At 37.6% G+C, this 19,086-nt stretch overlaps 1 protein-coding gene and 1 long non-coding RNA gene across 9 annotated transcripts in view; one reads left to right on the top strand and one right to left on the bottom strand.

The window, feature by feature from the left end:
• LOC149268249 (uncharacterized) overlaps positions 1 to 8,865 on the bottom strand; it is a 61,414-nt gene extending 52,549 nt beyond the window's left edge. Inside the window, exon 1 of the long non-coding RNA XR_016271174.1 lies at positions 8,740 to 8,865. This is a non-coding gene — a long non-coding RNA (uncharacterized LOC149268249). The remainder of the gene's footprint in view (positions 1 to 8,739) is intronic.
• CycD (cyclin D) overlaps positions 8,740 to 19,086 on the top strand; it is a 50,134-nt gene continuing 39,787 nt past the window's right edge. For 5 of the 8 annotated variants that reach the window (XM_089474964.1, XM_089474966.1, XM_089474963.1 and 2 more), the window contains exon 1: positions 8,740 to 8,878. The gene's annotated coding sequence lies outside the window, so the exon portion shown is untranslated. Of the gene's footprint in view, positions 8,879 to 9,049; positions 9,164 to 18,739; positions 18,852 to 19,086 lie in introns of those variants that run through there. The other 3 variants (XM_089474962.1, XM_089474960.1, XM_089474961.1) reach the window with 3 other exon arrangements.

Genomic DNA, 19,086 nt, shown 5'->3' with positions numbered 1-19,086 from the left:
AACAAGCGAGTCCTGACAACAACGACTCTACACAAACTGTTGGATCAACCGCCAGTGACAAACGATGCATCATCAATAAAGAGTTTCGACGACATTATTCAAGAAATGTTAGCTACGTTGAGCAACGGCGGCATAGAAGTCAACAATTGGGATCCACTTTTGCTAGTGCTACTGGCAAGAAAATTGGATAGGACACAAGAAAACTACAACCCATCAATGAATTCTTAGCCTTCTTAGAAAAAAGATTCTTGGCACTGGATGCGATAGGAGGGAAACAATACGTCCCTAAAGAAAAGCAAAGGATATGCGCGTCTGCCTCAACAGAAAAGAGCAAAGGCTGTCAATTCTGTGATTCAGCAGAACATAGAATTTATAGATGTGACAAGTTCACGTCAAAATCTGGAGACGCACGTTTAAAATGGGCAGTAAACCAAAAACTGTGCCTAAGCTGTCTGCGGTCCAATCATATGGCAAAATCATGCTTCCTACTGTATAAAGTGCAACAAAAAACATAATACCTTGCTACACCTGGAGAACAAAGATGACGTCAAAATAACTACCGCAGCACATAGTACAATAAATAATTATGTGCTACTCGCCACTGCTCGAGTCGAAGTGCATGGAAACAACGGCCAATATGGAAGTTTCAGAGCACTCCTGGATTCAGGCTCTCAGATAAACATGATCTCTGAAAGACCTGTAAAAACATTATCACTTGCAGTCAAAAACTCAACCATGCGAATCGAAGGCATTGGAGGAAACCCAAGTTCAATGAAATCCAGGGTCAATGTTCTCATAAAATCTCAAAATGGAAGTTACACGAGTAGAGGCGTTCGTGTTACCACATATTGTGGCGGATCAACCAAGCCACAAAATGGACAACATATCTTGGGTACCTAGCAACATACCACTGGCGGACCCAACCTTTGCGAAACCTGGAAAGATTGACTTACTACTCGGAGCCGAACATTATTTCGAGCTCATACTACCGGAGCAAATCAAAAGGAGCCCAAAATTACCTATGATGCAAAACTCTAAACTAGTCTGGATAATAGCTGGAAGAGTTAACAAATCAACTTCGACAGTCGCCACATGCTCTGTAGCAACTACAACTGATGACCCAACTAATCCATTGGAACAATTTTGGAAACTGGATAATCTGGAAACAACACAGCCCTATCGGACACCAGCAGAGTCCCACTGTGAAACACATTTTAAAGAGAATATACAAAGGGCAGTTGACGGAAAATTGATAGTAAAATTACCTTATTCTGAAGATGTGTCAGAACTGGGAGAGTCTCGGGAGTTAGCTATAAGCCGTTTCTTAGCATTGGAAAAAAGACTGTGCCGTGATCCAGACCTACAAGGCAACTACGTCGAATTCATGAAGGATTGCGAAAAACTCGGTCACATGAAGGAAGTAACACCGCAGATGGTTCCGAAATCGCATTATTTCATTCCGCATCACTGTGTGTTGAAACCAGATAGCAGTACCACAAAACTACGAGTTGTGTTTGGCACTTCTGCTAAATCATCGTCAGGCAAGGCCCTAAATGATATACTGTACGCTGGGTCTACGGTACAAAGTGAATTATTTTAAATTCTACTGCATTTTAGAACTATGTTTTTACCGCTGACATTGAAAAGATGTATCGTCAAATATGGATGAATCCGGCAGATCAGTTTCATCAGATGATTGTCTGGAGAAACTCACCTCAGGAACAGCTTAAGTACTACCGACTAAAAACTGTCACATACGGCACAATATCAGCCCCATTTTTAGCGACAAATTATTTGCAGCATTTAGCAAATTCAAGCAAGGATCAATATCCAGTCGGAGCAAAGGAATATGACTTTTATGTTGATGACTGCTTAACGGGAGCAGACTCAATAACGGAAGCCATAAGACTTCGAGATGAAATCAATAAAATACTTCTACCAGCAGGATTAAGGCTTCGAAAATGGTGTGCTAACCATGACCAGATTCTCGCGGGAATCTCTAAGGAAGATACAGCACAAATGATGAAATTGGATAATACGGAAGACAACAGTATTAAGACATTGGGCCTTACATGGAGTCCGAAATCTGTCAGCCGAAATCGCCAAGCCTTCAACAAGATTGGAGAATATACCGAGATGATCTACAAAGTCTTAACAAGCTCAAGATTCCTCGACACATGTTTGACGGAAAAATTCCAGTAGCAAGGGAAATACATACCTTCATTGATGCCTCGGAAAAAGCATATGGAGTTGCAATGTACATTCGGGCGACATACAAAGACAATGGAATAACTGTACGCTTGTTATGTGCGAAATCTAAGGTAGCACCATTATCAAGGCAATCACTGCCTCGTCTGGAACTCTGTGCAGCACTATTAGGAGCGGAACTTACTGCTCGAGTACGAAAGGACCTTAATATGAAGAGTAGCTGCAATCCAGCATATTTATGGACAGGTTCAAAAATTGTACTATCATGGATAAATTCACAATCATCAAGTTTGGAAACTTTTGTCGCAGAGTTGCAAAAATCCAGGAATTGACTATAGCAACTCAGTGGCGTCATGTCTCCTCACAAAACAACGCTGCAGATATACTGTCACGAGGAGCAATAGCGAAGAATCTGGATTCAACGACCTAGTGGCTACACGGGCCATTATTCCTTCATGGATCACCATCAAAATGGCCAGAGCCGTTCGTCAAAATGCCCAGCGCTAACGACACATTGGGACGAAAGGGAAACCCTAGGGCTGTAGCGGCTCCTGTCGCAAAAACATGTGATGTAATCTATTCCATCAATCACAATAATTCCTTCCGAAGACTACAACGCATTATAGCATATATAATGCGGCTACGACACCCAAACAAAAATGCAAACAAAAATGGCAATACACTCACACATGACGAGTTGGAACGTGCCAGGATTGTTATATTACGCAAGATCCAACAGGTAGACTTCCCTCAGGAGTTGACGAACCTCACAAAACATGGCGTAGTAGACAGCAAAAGCAACCTCAAATCTATGACACCGTTTTTAGACAAGGATAACATCATACGAGTGGGCGGTAGGATCGAAAAATCAGCTCTATCATTTGATGAAAAACATCCGATATTGTTGCCACACAATGACTCAATTGTCAAATCTCTGTTACGAGAACTCCACATAGACAACATGCACTGTGGACCACAAGCACTACTTGCAAAGTCATGGCAAAATTACTGGATACTTGAAGGGAAAACATTAGCACGGAACATTACTCAAAACTGCGTCCGATGTACTCGAGCAAAACCAAAGATGTTTCAACAATTAATGGGAAATCTACCTGAACTACGCGTCAGCCCAGCAAGACCATTTAAAAATGCTGGGGTCGATTACTGTGGTCCATTCTGGATTCATCATAAAGTTCGAGGAAGGCGCCCAGACAAGGCTTATATCGCGATATTCTGCTGTTTTGCGACTAAGGCCATCCATATGGAAAGAGTAAGTGATTTAACTACTGACAAATTCATTGCGGCCTTAAAGCGATTTATGGGACGCCGAGGAAATTGCCAAACACTACACAAACACTACAAACAAATGTAAAATTCCACTTTATTCCTCCTCGAGCACCACACTTTGGCGGACTCTGGGAAGCAGCAGTTAAGTCAGCAAAACACTTACTGTTGAAAAATGTATCGACCGCTTCATTAACGTATGATGAACTTGAAACCGTTGTCATTGAGATAGAGGCAATACTTAACTCTCGCCCAATAACTCCTATGTCAACCGATCCAAATGATCTTCCTGCACAAACACCTAGACATTTTCTGATTGGAGAACCGCTAACAGCACAAGCCCATGACGCAGAAAGGGAAGACGGAAGGTCGCTTGGACTAAGATTAGAGTCAATTCAACATTTGAAGCATACGTTCTGGACTCGATGGTCACAGGAATTTACTTCACGAACTTCAGCAACGTATAAAATGGACGAGATCAACGGCAAACGTATCAGAAGGACTGTTGGTACTCATCAAAGAGGACAACGTACCAAGACCAACGTACCAAGAATTCAAAGGGTATACACCGGCCCCGACAACCATATACGAGTGGTCGATGTGATGACAGCTCATGGCACCTTCAAACGGCCCATACACAAATTAGCGCCACTACTAGCCGCAACACAAACATCCACTCGAAGACATATCAAAAAATGATCCCTCGGCTAACCAAACGGCAAAACGGCTCAGAACACCCTGGATGCCCTCTCTACTTACCATCATATTGTTTCTACCACTCATATTGACGCAATCTATCAACATTACATACTTTGAATCTAAGCCTGGTATCTACTACGAACGAATCGGATCAGCTCGACTGGCAGTTGCAGATTGGACTATCATTGCTTATTACCATCTGGAACCACATTGGAATGAAATGAAAACCTTCTCTAAAGGGACCAACATCATTAAGAAATTATGTGCCGACCTAAGTATCACAGTTCCATGCCAGAGCGTGTATCAGCATTTCAAGCATGTGGAGAACGAATTATTAGCTGAAAATGAGCTTCTACACGTACCTAATGAGCGCCACTGGATATAATTGGAAACATAGCGAGCAGTTTATTCGGGGTTTTGGATTCAACATATGCAAAGGAAATGTCCGAAACGATTTTGAAGGTGAAACAAAACGAAGACTATTTGGTATCTGTCTTAAAAATCAAACCTCCTTTGTGGACTCCACATTCAACGTATTAAAACGTGACGAAGCCACAATTGAAAGACGTCTAAATAACATGGAAGACCAACTTATCGCCATGATTACAGAGAAGGCCCAACATAATCTGTTTCATTGGTATATATCTCTGACAACGCAACTAACATTAACGGCAGTAAACCTTCAACGAATGCAAACAGAAATTATAAAAGTACTGACGGATGTTCGACACAACACAATTAGTCCATTGTTACTATCGCCAAGCCAACTGCGAGATTAATTAGAACAAATGAAGGATCATTTAAAAATAGGACAACAAGTACCTAGTACGAATGGAAATGTACTCCAGTTATATAACATGATGCAAGCCGAAGGAGCCATTGTAAACAGGCACGCTGTGTTCAAAATAACATTGCCACTTATATCCACACAGATACTGGAATTGTACAGCTTGATACCTATTCCAGTGGTATCCTCCCGAGGAATCAAAAATATCAATAAGCGTACCACTAATCGCCGTTAATGATAATCGTGATGAATTTCTGAGCCTTACACATGAAGAATTCAGACATTGTCATCTTCTTCAAGCAAGTGAGCAATAAGCGTACCACTAATCGCCGTTAATGATAATCGTGATGAATTTCTGAGCCTTACACATGAAGAATGCAGACATTGTCATCTTCTTCAAGCAAGTGAGCACATATGTTATCACAAACAATCATTGTTCAGGATGGAACATTGCTGTGAATTCCTCATGTTCAACAACAAAACGTCATATAATTGCAAAACTTCAACAACAAACCACGGACCCCAATGGATCTCTCCGCTGTTTGTCCTGATGGCACCTCAAGCATTGGACTACGAGATGCTGGACTCCTCATCATGAAGTCAGGATGTAACATCCGCAACGCAGATATGATCATAACGGGTCATAGCACATCAACCAGCACCATGTATTCATCTTATATGCGATTTGGCAATTTAACCACACAACCACCTCATCAAAATCCATCGCTAAATAAGTCAAGAGAGCTACTCGAGGCAAATAACCTTAAAAATATGCATTTGATACCAGCACCTGAAATCCAACTTCCACAATGGATCTCACCGATAAATCATTCCGTCATCATGTCGTATGTTGCACTAGCAGCATCATTGATCTTGCTTGCACTATATTTCAGCAGAAGGGTTAATCAAGCAGGACCAACAACACCCCGGACACAAGACGGGATATCGGCCCCAGCAATTGGACAAGACGCCTTCCGGACCGACATATCTGATAGCACTGACCAGAGAACACATAGACTAGACATCTAGAACAAATTTTTTCACCGACGAAAAAATGCGCTGAGGAGACTACACAACTTCGTATTTGCTCGGCTCAGTCTCTTGAGGCTCAAGCAGTGAAAATAAGGCACGACAAAATCAGTGTGCTGCGAGCGCTGCCACGAAATGCACGCATTACCAAATGAAGGATGGCTATGCGCTCTTTTCCCCTTACTCACTCTCTCCTTCTCTTTACGCTCTCTCTCTCTATGGTCTCTCGAATAGCAGCAGCGCACAAAAATTGAAAATTGTTCGCGACGATCTTAGCTCGTTCCTTTTGAGTGAAGGGTATACCGAAATTTGTAAAGCGTTCGCCACGTTCATACAAAATCTTAGTGTTTTCATGATTATTTCTAAGAAGGGTATGAAAGCGTTGGTGCTCATAAAAATATTATTTTGCGACGGGCATGCACGCATAAAAAATGCTTAGGCGACGGCCATGCACACACACACATTGTCAGTCCCTCGTTATCATTTGTGTGCCTGTGTACGCAACTCCATTCTTGCTACCTGCGGCAGGGTATGAAAGTATTGATGCCCATAGAGAATATAATAATATAAGCATGCACACACACATACATACATATGTACAAATATACATTTGATTGTGTGTATGTGCATGAGTGTATGCATGGGACATGAGAATTGGCGTGAACCTACCTTAACTTAGAATTGTGTAAACGATTTTAGATTCGAATTGCAGAGGCGCGCTTATACAATATTTAATTACCTTATTTTGTAGCAATAATCGTGTGCTTGCCTACCAAAGTCATCAATTCATAAAAACAATTCGTTTAGATAACAATCTGTTTAATAAAATTTCATAAATTTAATCAATAAAAAACATAAAATTCAATATATATGTATATATATGTATTAAAAACAAAACAATAAAAACAAAGATATTTCAATAATAATAACAGTATAAATGTAATTTTATAAAAGTGAATTTATATGTTTGTACATATGTATGTATGCAGACTCAAATATGTATGTATGTATGGCACGCACACAAAAGCACATACACGTAGCAAGGATGTAAATGTGTGTGTGCATGCTCGTCGCGAAAATGTATTCTTTCGGTGCACAACAGCCTGTGCAAATTGTAAAGCCCAAAATTTGCCGTTGGTCTGCCATGTGAAGTGAGCACATGCATACATACATTTGTGTATGTGTATGCTTGTATGGGATAGCAAGCTAGAGACAATTAGGATTTAGTAGTTTGTAAATTTTGTATGATTTGAATCGTAGGGTGACTATCAAATGGGCCATTATGACTTAATTAGAAATTTTTGACAATAATGAGTAAAGCTCGAGTATAATATGACATGTGTATTTCATATATTGCAAAGCATTTAATAAAGTTAGTAGTGTTTTACGATAATTTTTTCGGTTGAAAATGTGTATAAAATAATTTTAATTATATATAATTATTTACGGATATAAACCATAGCTCGCAAATAACTGTTAACACTTTTTCGTTGTCTGCAAAAAAGTGTCTTTCACTGACACAGTCAAAAAAACTCAGACAGAAACTGTTTTTTGTCGCGTCTGGCTTAGCTCTCTCGCGCTCTGAGGGAGACAGTTGTTTCTGTTTTCGTTTCCTCAAGCCAAACACTGATCGTTTGCTTGAGTTAAATGAAGCAAACGGTAAGTTGCGTTTGTATGGGTAATCACGCGCGATTGCTGCGTTCTTTTTGTATGTATGCATGCGTGTATTTACATGCACACAAAGGCAAAAACATTTTCTGCTGAGTTTTTAGTCAAAGTGTTTTTTGCTGAGAGGCTTTGTGTGAGGGAAAATCGTGTTAGTTTTACGCGACACTCATGTGAGAGCGTCACACGAATGAGTCATCGCCTTGCGTCTGAGCGAAACAGATTCTAAAGAAAACAGAGAGTGACGCTCAGAGTGAGACGTGTCTGCACAATTTTTTTGGTTATGATGCGAGGAAGAGAATAAACGAAAAAACGCTCAACTCTCATTTGCAAGCTCTGATATAAACACATTTTTAAACATGATTAGCAATAATAATATATAAATGTACTTATGTACATACATATGTATGGTGGTTATGACAGTCCGTAAGACCGACCAAATGCAAATGCTGGACTTTAAAATTGCTACAAGCAGCAAGAGTAACGAACGCAGGTCGCAAATGCTCATACATGTGGCAAGGGACTACAAGTGTGTGTGTGCATGCCCGTCGCGAAATCATATTCTTTATGCGTATCAACGCTTTCATACCCTTCCATAAATATATGTATATCGAAACGCTAACATTTTGTTTGCATGAATGTCGCAAACGATTTTAAGATTTCGGTATACTCTTCACTCAAAAGGAAAGAGCTGGCACCGTCGCGAAGAAATTTCAATTTTTGTGCGCTGCTGAGCTTCATGAGAGCCCAGAGACAGAGAGAGAGAGAGAGTTAATGAGAGAGAGGGAGAGTAAGACAAAAACGCAAAGCGCATACACGACCATTTCGTTTGCGTGCTTAGAGCGCACTGATTTCGTCGTGCTATCTTTCATTACCCGAGCCATCCAATACCAAGCCGAGCGAATACGAAGTTGGCCGGGACCTGTTAGACAGATGTTGCGGCGTGGATAAACATTGCTCTACATGTCTAGTCTATGTGTTGTTTGGTCAGTGATAAGTACAAAATATATCAAATTGTTTGTGTAAAATAGATTAAATTTTTATTAATAATTTTATTATGGACTTACATGTGTCTGTAGCGATCTATCGACATCGGGAAAATTCTATCGATCTATCTTACAACAGAAACTCCATTTATACTATCGATATTTCGATCGATGGCTTGGCAGAACTATTTTGTCGGTAATAAGCAGAACATATTCGGAGGTTTGTGTATGCAAATATTATATAAAAGTATATAATATATATATATATATATATATATATATATATATATATATATATACTTTATTTGTGTGAAAATTTAAAAATGTTTATTTGCGATTTTAAATACACTGCTACGTGTACTTCAATACGTGCCAACATTAACAACGCCAAATAGTATACAAAATAAGTATCTGTATACATAAATACATATCTACATATGTATACAAACAAATCTACATATGTACATATGTATGTAGAATAAATTCAACTTATAAAATTGGATAGGTATCCACATGTTGCTATTTCTAAATTTAATAATGTATTTAGACATATGTATGTATATTAAGTAAATAATGTAAATGGAATTAGAGTGGGAGATATATATATATTATACCACGTGTCCTTACATTAAATCAATTACAGTGATTGTCGAACTACATATGTATGTACATACAGTGTGCCACTAAAGTCTCCGTACTTTTGTACTTGCGCGAATAACCCTGAAACTTGGCCAAATTTTTGTTAAATTAAAAAATTGCAGGATTATAAACTAATATATTTTCATCTAAACTAAAAAATAAAAACAGTGAATTTTCAAACTTAACACAATAATATTAATTAAAAGCAAAAGGAACTCCAATGTCTGCGTCAACAAAAGTCTACGTACTCTTGCAAACTAATATAAACTTACTAACTATAAGGAATAATATTTTTAATCAAACTTCAAATTGAATATCTCTGAGGCGATTTGGCATTGAAAGCACCAGTTTTCTATATATTTGGGATCCAGCGCGAACCACTCTTGGTTTAATGCCTCGCAGGAGGTTTTTGTTGCTAATTTGGTGCTTCCTTATTTTTCTTCGAGCATATTCCAAACATGCTTAATTGGTCTGATATCCGGGCTCTGTGGTGGCGTCTCTAAAAGGTGTGGAGTATTGTACGCGAGATACAACCTAGTATTCATTGCTTTCTGTTTTAGGTCATTATCCTGTTGAAACCAGCTATTCAATTCAAAGTTTCTCGGCGCTGCTCTTTAATTTTTTCTTTTAAAATATCATATATTGGTCCATCACTCCGGCGATGAATTCCAAACTTCCGACTTCTGCTGCAGCTATTCAACCCCAAACCATAATAGCTCCACCGCCGTGTTTTACGATTTTTATTGTATTTTTGGGGTTCATTGTATTTTGGGGCTTCTCCTGGTCTCCTCCAGACGCGGAGACGCCCATCTGAGCCAAAAATATTATATTTGGACTCATCTGAGAAGATGACCTTCCGGCAGAAGTCCATTGGCTTGTCCACGTAGGCTTTGGCAAACTCTAAGCGCTTTCTCCTGTTTGTTAAATTTACAAGAAGCTTCTTGCGAGGCGTGTTGGACCTAAAGTTATAGGTTTTAATGGCTCTACGGACTGTTTCCGGGTGAACTTCCTTGTCAATTGTTCGACCCAGCTCTGACGCAATCAGCACTGCGCTACAAAAAGGATCCTTGTCCACCAGATGCTTTATTGTGGGCTTGTCACGATCGGATAGTACAGGTGGCCGACCAGATCTCTTGTTGTTTTTGATGCGCCCTTCATATTTGAATCTACCAATGACAGTCTGTATAGTAGACTTCCTTCAGGACATGATTTCTGCTATCTCTGCATACGACTTTTGCTCCTTTGTGTGGAGATGCAAAATCTTTCCACGATCTTCAAGCGATAACTCTTTTCGTGGCATTTTTACTGCAAAACTCAAATATTTTGTCCAGCACAAGCAAAACACGCCAACTACTATGAATTTACTTCTTATTGCATACATTTTGTGAAAAACCCTATTATTACTAAGAAGAACGCTGACGCCAGACAGCGCAAGAAAAATAAGAGTACGTAGACTTTTGTTGACGCAAATATTTTGGTATGTTTACATTCGCTGTAATATTATGGAACTAAAATTAAAAGTAAATGTTTTTTTTTTTTTTTTATAATTTAGAAGAAAATATATTAGTTTATAATCCTGCATTAATATTTTTTAATTTAACAAAAATTTGGCCAAATTTCAGGGTGATTCGCGAAAGTACAATAAGAGTACGGTGACTTTAGTGGCACATTGTACATACTAAGATAACTCTGCGTACAACACGAAAAATTGTTTTTGTGATCAGTTGCCTCTGCCACTTGCTAAAGGCACGTATGGGACAGAATCTAATTATTATAATATAATTCATTTAATAATATATTTATCAATGTACAGCTTGACGCGAAAGTTTATTCACATGAGAAAAAATTATATTTTTCTTCTTGAACTTAAAACAAGTAAGAAAACTCTAGTCGAGACTGCCCGACTTCGAGATCCCCTGAACCATTCGAGCTACTGATATTTCAATAATTATTCGCGTATGCACACATACACGCACACACACAGACATACGTACGCACGCATAAACACGATTTGGCTGCAGTGCACTATGGGGAATTTTGCCGTTTTTCGGGTGTTTAGTCATTTTTGCGAAGTATGAACATTTATAATTTTTTTATGTTAACATCTTAATAAAACTCCAAACTTTACGGTACTGTACCCAAAATGTTGAATAACAGTCCACTGTTAAGCCTAACAGCTGTTAAAATCAGCTGTTATCTTCAAAAAGCATGTGCCTTCAGCTTACAATGTGTGGTAGCTGATTTTCAAATCATCGTTATTCAATGACTAGGAATTATTTTTGAGAAATTTAAAAAGGATATGAATTTTTAGGGCTTCTACTATGCGTTGGCTTAAATAACATTTGATGTTTGAACTGATTTTATTCATTTATTGTAAAATTAGCAAGTGTTGTCAAATGTCATTTCTTGTAAATAATATTAAACTTTGCAAAGACATATAAACAGCCATAAGGGCGCATAAGTATAATTCCAATTGCATGTTATAGAGTAATTAATTGGGATCTTAATGCCTTTGTCTCAATGTGCACTTTTGCGCACAACCGACGCAAATCAATTTTTAGCAGGTGACTATGAGCTGACCTGTGTGATATTTGGCTCAATGAAAAAGGCAACTCTAACCAAGAAATAGTAATTGTGATTTTTTTTAAGGCGAAACTAAATAAGACTAATATTGATTCAACTTATTAATGATATTAAAAAAGCAAAAGCCGCTTTTTTGCCAAAATATAAATACCAAATGGAAGAAATGCAGCAGGAACAAAAACTAGCTGACAACAATGAATGACTGCCTATGACAGCAAATGTTTATAAAATAATTGTTAATTTGAGGCAGATTATGGAAAATACTGTAGGCATTTTTGGTAAGGAAGCGTCTGATTTGCCCAACCAGGTCTATAAATCAGACTAATTTCATCATGCTTGGAAGGAGAGCAGAATCCATAATTTCGCTGATGGTTTTTAACAATGGATACATCTGATCAGATTATTTTTTCGACAAATCTTTAGAAAGGAGTTTGAAAGCATAAAGGTCGCTGTCTAATGAAGTTGTACGTCTTGTATTATGTAAAGTTGAAGGCACAATTAAATCAGTTGAAGAACCCGAATTTTTTTAGCGGATCAATATTTCTGGCTGATCTGGAACTCGAAACTAATGAAAACTAATTTCGATTTTATGAAAGTTCGATTGTTTTTAATTCAAATTATTATTTTAAAGTATAAACAAGCAAAATTCTTGTAAAAAAAATTTTTTTAGCAAAAAATTTTAATTAATTTTTCTTGGGTGGGTGGTGACACGCCCATTTTTCTAAAATATATTTCTGATGGTATACATATTAATAATACAAAAACCGGATCAAAAAATTTGGCTTAGTTTTCAAGTTATTAATTAATACCCGATAATTTGGATTTTTCCCCATAGTGAAGTGTTGGCTTACTATGGGAAGTTAATTGTTTAATAACTTTTCTTGTGGATGGAAACTTTTAGATTATGAATATAACATAGATATGCATGTATTTGCCAAGCAAGCTCTGCTAACTGCACAGTAAGCAGCGACTGCGCTTGGGCTGCGCTACAGTGTGGGCAATATTATAAGAATTTATTTGTCGAATATGTGCTCTTGTAATAGGACTATCTTCATGCGACTTTCAGAGCGTGATCATATTGTTTAAATGTGTGTATATTCCGAAGCACAAGTGATTGGAATACATTTTTTTGAATTAGTGGCAAAAGGGGCGTGGTATCTAAAATTTCCCAAATTCTTTGTATCCGTTAAATGCATATACAGTCTGTCAATAATGAGTTAGCTCACTGAAAAAATGTAATTTTTTTATCTTGGATGCAAATACATATAGTGGAATCCGCATGTCTGGACGATTTTATACGCTGAACTCATTGAAAATGCGAAATCAAGGTATAATGGTTTTGTGAAAACATATGTTACGGACAGAAGGAATCATCGCAGACCCCATAAAGTATGTATATTCTTGAAAAGCACGTCGAGCTGAATCGGTATAGCCCTGTCCATTTGTCCGTCCGTCCTTATGAGTGCGTCGATCTCAAAACTTATAAGGGCTAGAGAGCTGAAATACCATACGCAGTACAAGTTTATCTTATTTTTTCGACAACTTTTTTATCGAGAATACCACTAACCACAGAATATTTAGACCGGACAAGTAGTGTAAAGCGTTTTGCACACTTTCAGTTTCGCTCGGCCGAGATAGTCGACTGTTGAACAAAAGATCCCTCTACGCTGAATGTTTCCCTGCTCTCTCTCTATGCATATGAGCACAAGCAGTAGCTCACGAAAATTGAAATTTCTTCGCGAAAGACTGACGTTTCTACGCTTCTGTTTGAAGAGTATACTGAACTCTTCAAACCATTTGCCAAGCTCCTACAAAATATTTGCGTTTTCGTTATTATTTGTGGGAAACGTTTGAAAGCGTTGCTGCGCATAATGAAAATGTTGTCGCGATGAGCATGCACACACACACTTACAGTATGGTACATGTACTATGAGCATTTGTATGCCTGTGTGCGAGACTCTTGCTGCCTGTACCAATTTTAAATTCCGTTTGTCGATCTTGTGAAGTGCTCACATACATATGTATGTATATACACTTGATTCTGAGTACGCGTGGGATGCGATGCTCACAATTACGGGATATTACTTGTAGAAGCATTTGTATGCCTATGTGCTTTTACATGTGCGTCTGTGTGTTTTTTTTGTATGCATGGGACATGAACATTGGCCTGTGCCTACCACAATTTAGAATTGTTTGTGAGAACGATTTTCGGTTCGAATTGCAGATTCGCGTTTATACACTGCGCGTCATCAGGTTAGCGCCCCCCTTTACACTCAACCTCAAAGCTAAATAAAATCTAAACCATCAGAGCACCATCTTTGAAATTTTTTTTACTTTATACTCCGTTTATTTCTCTTTAAAATACAAAAAGAATGGCTACTGTAACATTAGGGATTTTTTTTAAATAATTTTTTTTGTAAAATGTACAAAAAACATGTAACAAAAATTTGGTCATCAGATTAGCGCCCCCTGCGCTAAATTCAATTTATTTAAGCTAATGACCAAAAATAACACCGTATTTTAAGCTATTATTATTTTTAAGTAATATTAGTAGTGCGTAGTGCCGTTTTTTGTTTGAAATTACTTCAAAAATTCGATTAGGAGTGGAATTATAAAGTTGTTCAATAATATTCAAGGATATGGTTGGCCAAGCGTGTTCAATACCTTCGATTAACTCTGTCTTTGCACTATAATGCTTTCCGGACTCATATACTTCCTGACCAACCATCCCCAGACGTTTGCAATGATATTAAGGTCGAGTGAGTATGGTGGCCACTCCATGAGATCAATTTTTTGGCCCTGAATCCAGGACTTCAGGGATTTGGATTTGGATTTGGATTTGGAGCATTATCATGCTGGGAAATCTAATGCCGGTTTTCAGACAGGTTATAGAAATGCGGAACAGCAGTTTTAAACACGGTGTTATAGTCCTATGCGTTCATGCGCGATGTCAAAAATTGAAGCTTACAAGCGCTGTAGTAAGATATTGCACCCTACATCAATGCCACACCACCCCCCCGCCGCAACGGCTTGGAAACCGTTCCAAATAATGTTCTTCTATGCGTAGGGTATGGATATAATAAATTTAGCCATCAGTTCTTTCCAAATTCAATTTTTCTCATCAGAAAAGCCAACATGCTGCCATTGGATAGACCACGTCATGTTCGCCCGGCCAAAATTAATGCGTATTTCTTTTCTCAGCACATCGACTGGTGTCTTTTTTTTTACATTCTGTTTCTTTAAGTAATTAACTTTCTTAATTGCTCTTTGGACCGTTGATAAGCTCGTCTTAACACCGATTTTATCCCTAATCTTGGTGGTCGATTCATGGGAATTCGAAGCTTCCCGAACTAATGTTCTTCTATTTCCTTCTGAAATCGCTTGATTATTGCCGCTTATATAGTTTTTTCCATAGTTTTCCCTATTTGTAAGAAAATTGCCACTTAGTTTTCTGTTTTTTCCGGTTTTTTTTCAGCAATTTTTTGGTTGCATAGTCTAGATTCAAAGTATGCCTCAATCTTTGATTTTCAACCAAAGATAAAACTGTTTCTTTACCCATACTATAAATATATTGAATGCTTTGAGCTTCACAAAAAATTTGGTGAGTGTAATTGCCAAAATAAGCAAGATAATTACAATTGCATTTGGGGGCGCTAATCTGATGACGCAAAATAAGTGCACACATTTTTTGCGAAAATAGAAAAGAATAGAAAATAAAACATAACGGATTTTCACTCGCGCTTTTTTTTGGTATGAGAGACATCTCATATGATGATAATGAAATAAAAAAAAAAAAAACAAGAAGTTGCGTGCAATAGGCAAAGAGAAAAACGTAAAAGAAAATGAGTGTAAGGGGGGGCGCTAACCTGATGACGCGCAGTGTATTTATGTACCTGACTAACTAAAGGTATTTTTTAATTGCATGATTTTTATGACATCTAACAAATGCACCCTTTAAAATGAGTCCATTTGGCCAGTATAAACTGCGCGTCATCAGGTTAGTGCCCCCTTTCCACTCAACCTTAATACTAAATAAAATCTTAACCATCAGAGCTCAATCTTTAATTTTGTTTTAATATTGTACTACATATATTTCTCTTTAAAATAAAAAACAATGGCTACTGTAACAATAGGGAATATTTTTAAATAAATGTTGTAAAATGTACAAAAACAAGTAAGAACGCTCTAGTCGAGACTGCTCGACTACGAGATCCCCTGAACCCTTCGAGCAACTGATATTTCAATATTTTCCGTTCCAAGTACTGTTCTTCTATGAGTATGTCATGAAAATAATAATTCTAGCCATCAGTTCCTTCCAAATTCAATTTTCCTCATCAGAAAAAACCACGTGATGTTCGCCCGGGCAAAATTAATGCGTATTTCTTTTCTCAGCATATCGACTGGTGTCTTTTTTTTATTTCTTTTTCTTTAAATAATTAAATTTCTTAATTACTCTTTGGACCGTTGATAAGCTAGTAACACCGATTTTACCCCTAATCTTGGTGGTCGTGAAATCCTTGTGAAATCACTTGATTATGGCCGCTTATATATTTTTTTTTTTTCTATAGTTTTCCCTATTTTAAAGAAAATCGTCAATTGGTTTTCTGGTCCTTTTTTCCTGTCTTTTCAGCAATTTTATGGTAGCATAGTCCAGATTCAAACTATGCCTCAATCTTTGATTTTCAACCAAAGATAAAACCGTTTTTTACCCATACTATAAATATATTGAATACATTGAGCTTTACAAAAAATTTGGTGAGTGTAATTGCCAAAATAAGCAAGATAATTACAATTGCATTTGGGGCGGGTTTTCACAGGTTTTCACTCGCGCTTTTTTTTTCTTTGGTATGAGATACATCTCAAATGATGATAATCAAATCAAAACAAAAACTAACAAGTTGCGTGCAATAGGCAAAGAGAAAAGAGTAAAATAAAATAAGTGTAACCTGATGACGCGCAGTGTAAGTATGTACATATGTATGTACATACATATGCTTCTTATTAAAACGGTAAATTTCACCTGTATATGCGCAGGTGCAAGGGATCGAAAATCGCATTCCAATTTGTCCACTGGGATTAATCACGTACTACATTAAAAAATCATTCGGAACAAGTAACAATTTTAACAAAAAACGAAATTGTATAAATTGCATATAAGCATACATTTGGAGACTAGCAATAAAGATGTAGGAAATATAATTTTTTACCTGGTTTTCGATAAGGTTTTTTATCGATAAAAAAAAGATCGGGATGAGTTATCGATTTTTAGTGATAAACTCGATATCCGCGCTGTAAATACGGACATTAAAAAAAAAATTGAAGTCTCTAGCTCTTATATCTTCTGAAATCGACGCGTTCATACATACGGGCAGACAGACGGACAGGACCAAATCGACTCAGTTCGTCACCCTGATCAAGAATATATATATTCTTTATGGGGTCTGCCACGCTTCCTTCTGCCTGTTACATACATTTCAACAAAACCATTATACCCTGATTTCCCATTGAAAATGGGTTCAGGGTATAAAAATAAATAAATAAAATCATCTACTTAACTATAAACGCGATTCTACAATTCGAACCGAAAATCATTCTCACAAACAATTCTAAGTTGTTCATGTCCTATGCATACAAACAAACACATACACAAACGCACATGTAAAGGCACATAGGCATACAAATGCTTCTACAAGTGATATCCCATAATTGTGAGCATCGCATCCCACGCGTACTCAGAATCAAGTGTATATACATACATATGTATGTGAGCACTTCACAAGATCGACAAACGGAATTTAAAATTGGTACAGGCAGCAAGAGTCTCGCACACAGGCATACAAATGCTCATAGTACATGTACCATACTGTAAGTGTGTGTGTGCATGCTCATCGCGACAACATTTTCATTATGCGCAGCAACGCTTTCAAACGTTTCCCACAAATAATAACGAAAACGCAAATATTTTGTAGGAGCTTGGCAAATGGTTTGAAGAGTTCAGTATACTCTTCAAACAGAAGCGTAGAAACGGCAGTCTTTCGCGAAGAAATTTCAATTTTCGTGAGCTTCTGCTTGTGCTCACATGCATACATATTCATATTTCAGAGCGCAGAGAGCATCGGACACCCCATAAAGTATACATATTCTTGATCAGCTCGACGAGCTGAGTGGATATAGTCCGGTCCGTCCGTCCGTCCGTATGAGTGCGTCGATCTCAGAAGTTATAAGAGCCAAAGAGCTGAAATTTGGCATGCATACCAATGTGTACCAATCACAGTACAAGTTTATCATATTTTTTCGATAACTTTTTTATAGAGAATAATCGAAAAATTGTGTTTGTTTTTTCAGCCCTATTTGAACACTTCTAGACCTAGAGACTTCAGATTTACTGTCTATATACAGTTGTTCGTTACGAAGATTTTGTTATTTACAGATTTTGGATACCAAGCCTCCTTCGCCCCCAATTTGTAATAAACGCATTTCAGGTACTAGAGACTTTTGCTTTGGAATGTACATGCTCTGAAAGTTTCATTAAGATTGTATGACTACAAAAGAAACTATCCAACAATTAAATTCTCATATTGCCCACACTGCAGCGCAGCCCAAGCGCTATCGCTGCTAACTGCGCTGACAGCAGAGCGCGAGATATATGTGCGTATTGATGCGTGTGTATGCATGTGAGCATAAAAGAAGTACAGAATGAGTAGAACATCAGCTTAGAGGGTTCAGGGTAGCTCCAAGTCGAGCAGTCTCCACTAGAGCCTTCTTATTTGTTTTCATATTTTTCAGTCGTTCACTGGCTATTCGACGTGCCGAAAAAAAAATATAGCGATATAATGACAAATAATTTAAGCATAATAAGATGCTCTTGTATATATGTACATATGAATGTATTCATCAGTTGCTTGTGTGCGTAGCAGCGACACAAATGCCGCTAAGAAAGGGAAGGAAACTGGAATACCGACGTCACATATGTACATGTTTCTATACTATGTTAATGAAAAAAAAAAAAAAATTACAATATGTTTCCATTAACAAAAGAAAATAACAAAAAACAAAAGCAGTAACAAAAATCAGCTGACAAGAAAGTGTTTACACAACTAAAACAATTAATTCATTATAGTGTTTTAACTACTTTTTAGTTAAAACTAATACTTTTTTTGGCCACCGTTGGCATCTATGACTGCTCCCAAGCGTCTATTCTTCGAT

Source organism: Drosophila arizonae, chromosome X, assembly GCF_054131065.1.
Source record: "Drosophila arizonae isolate 15081-1271.41 chromosome X, UAZ_ARI_1.0, whole genome shotgun sequence".
NCBI classification, from domain to species: Eukaryota; Metazoa; Arthropoda; class Insecta; order Diptera; family Drosophilidae; genus Drosophila; species Drosophila arizonae.
The sequence above is the reverse complement of the archived record's forward strand: the minus strand, read 5'-3'. Positions and strand labels throughout refer to the sequence as shown.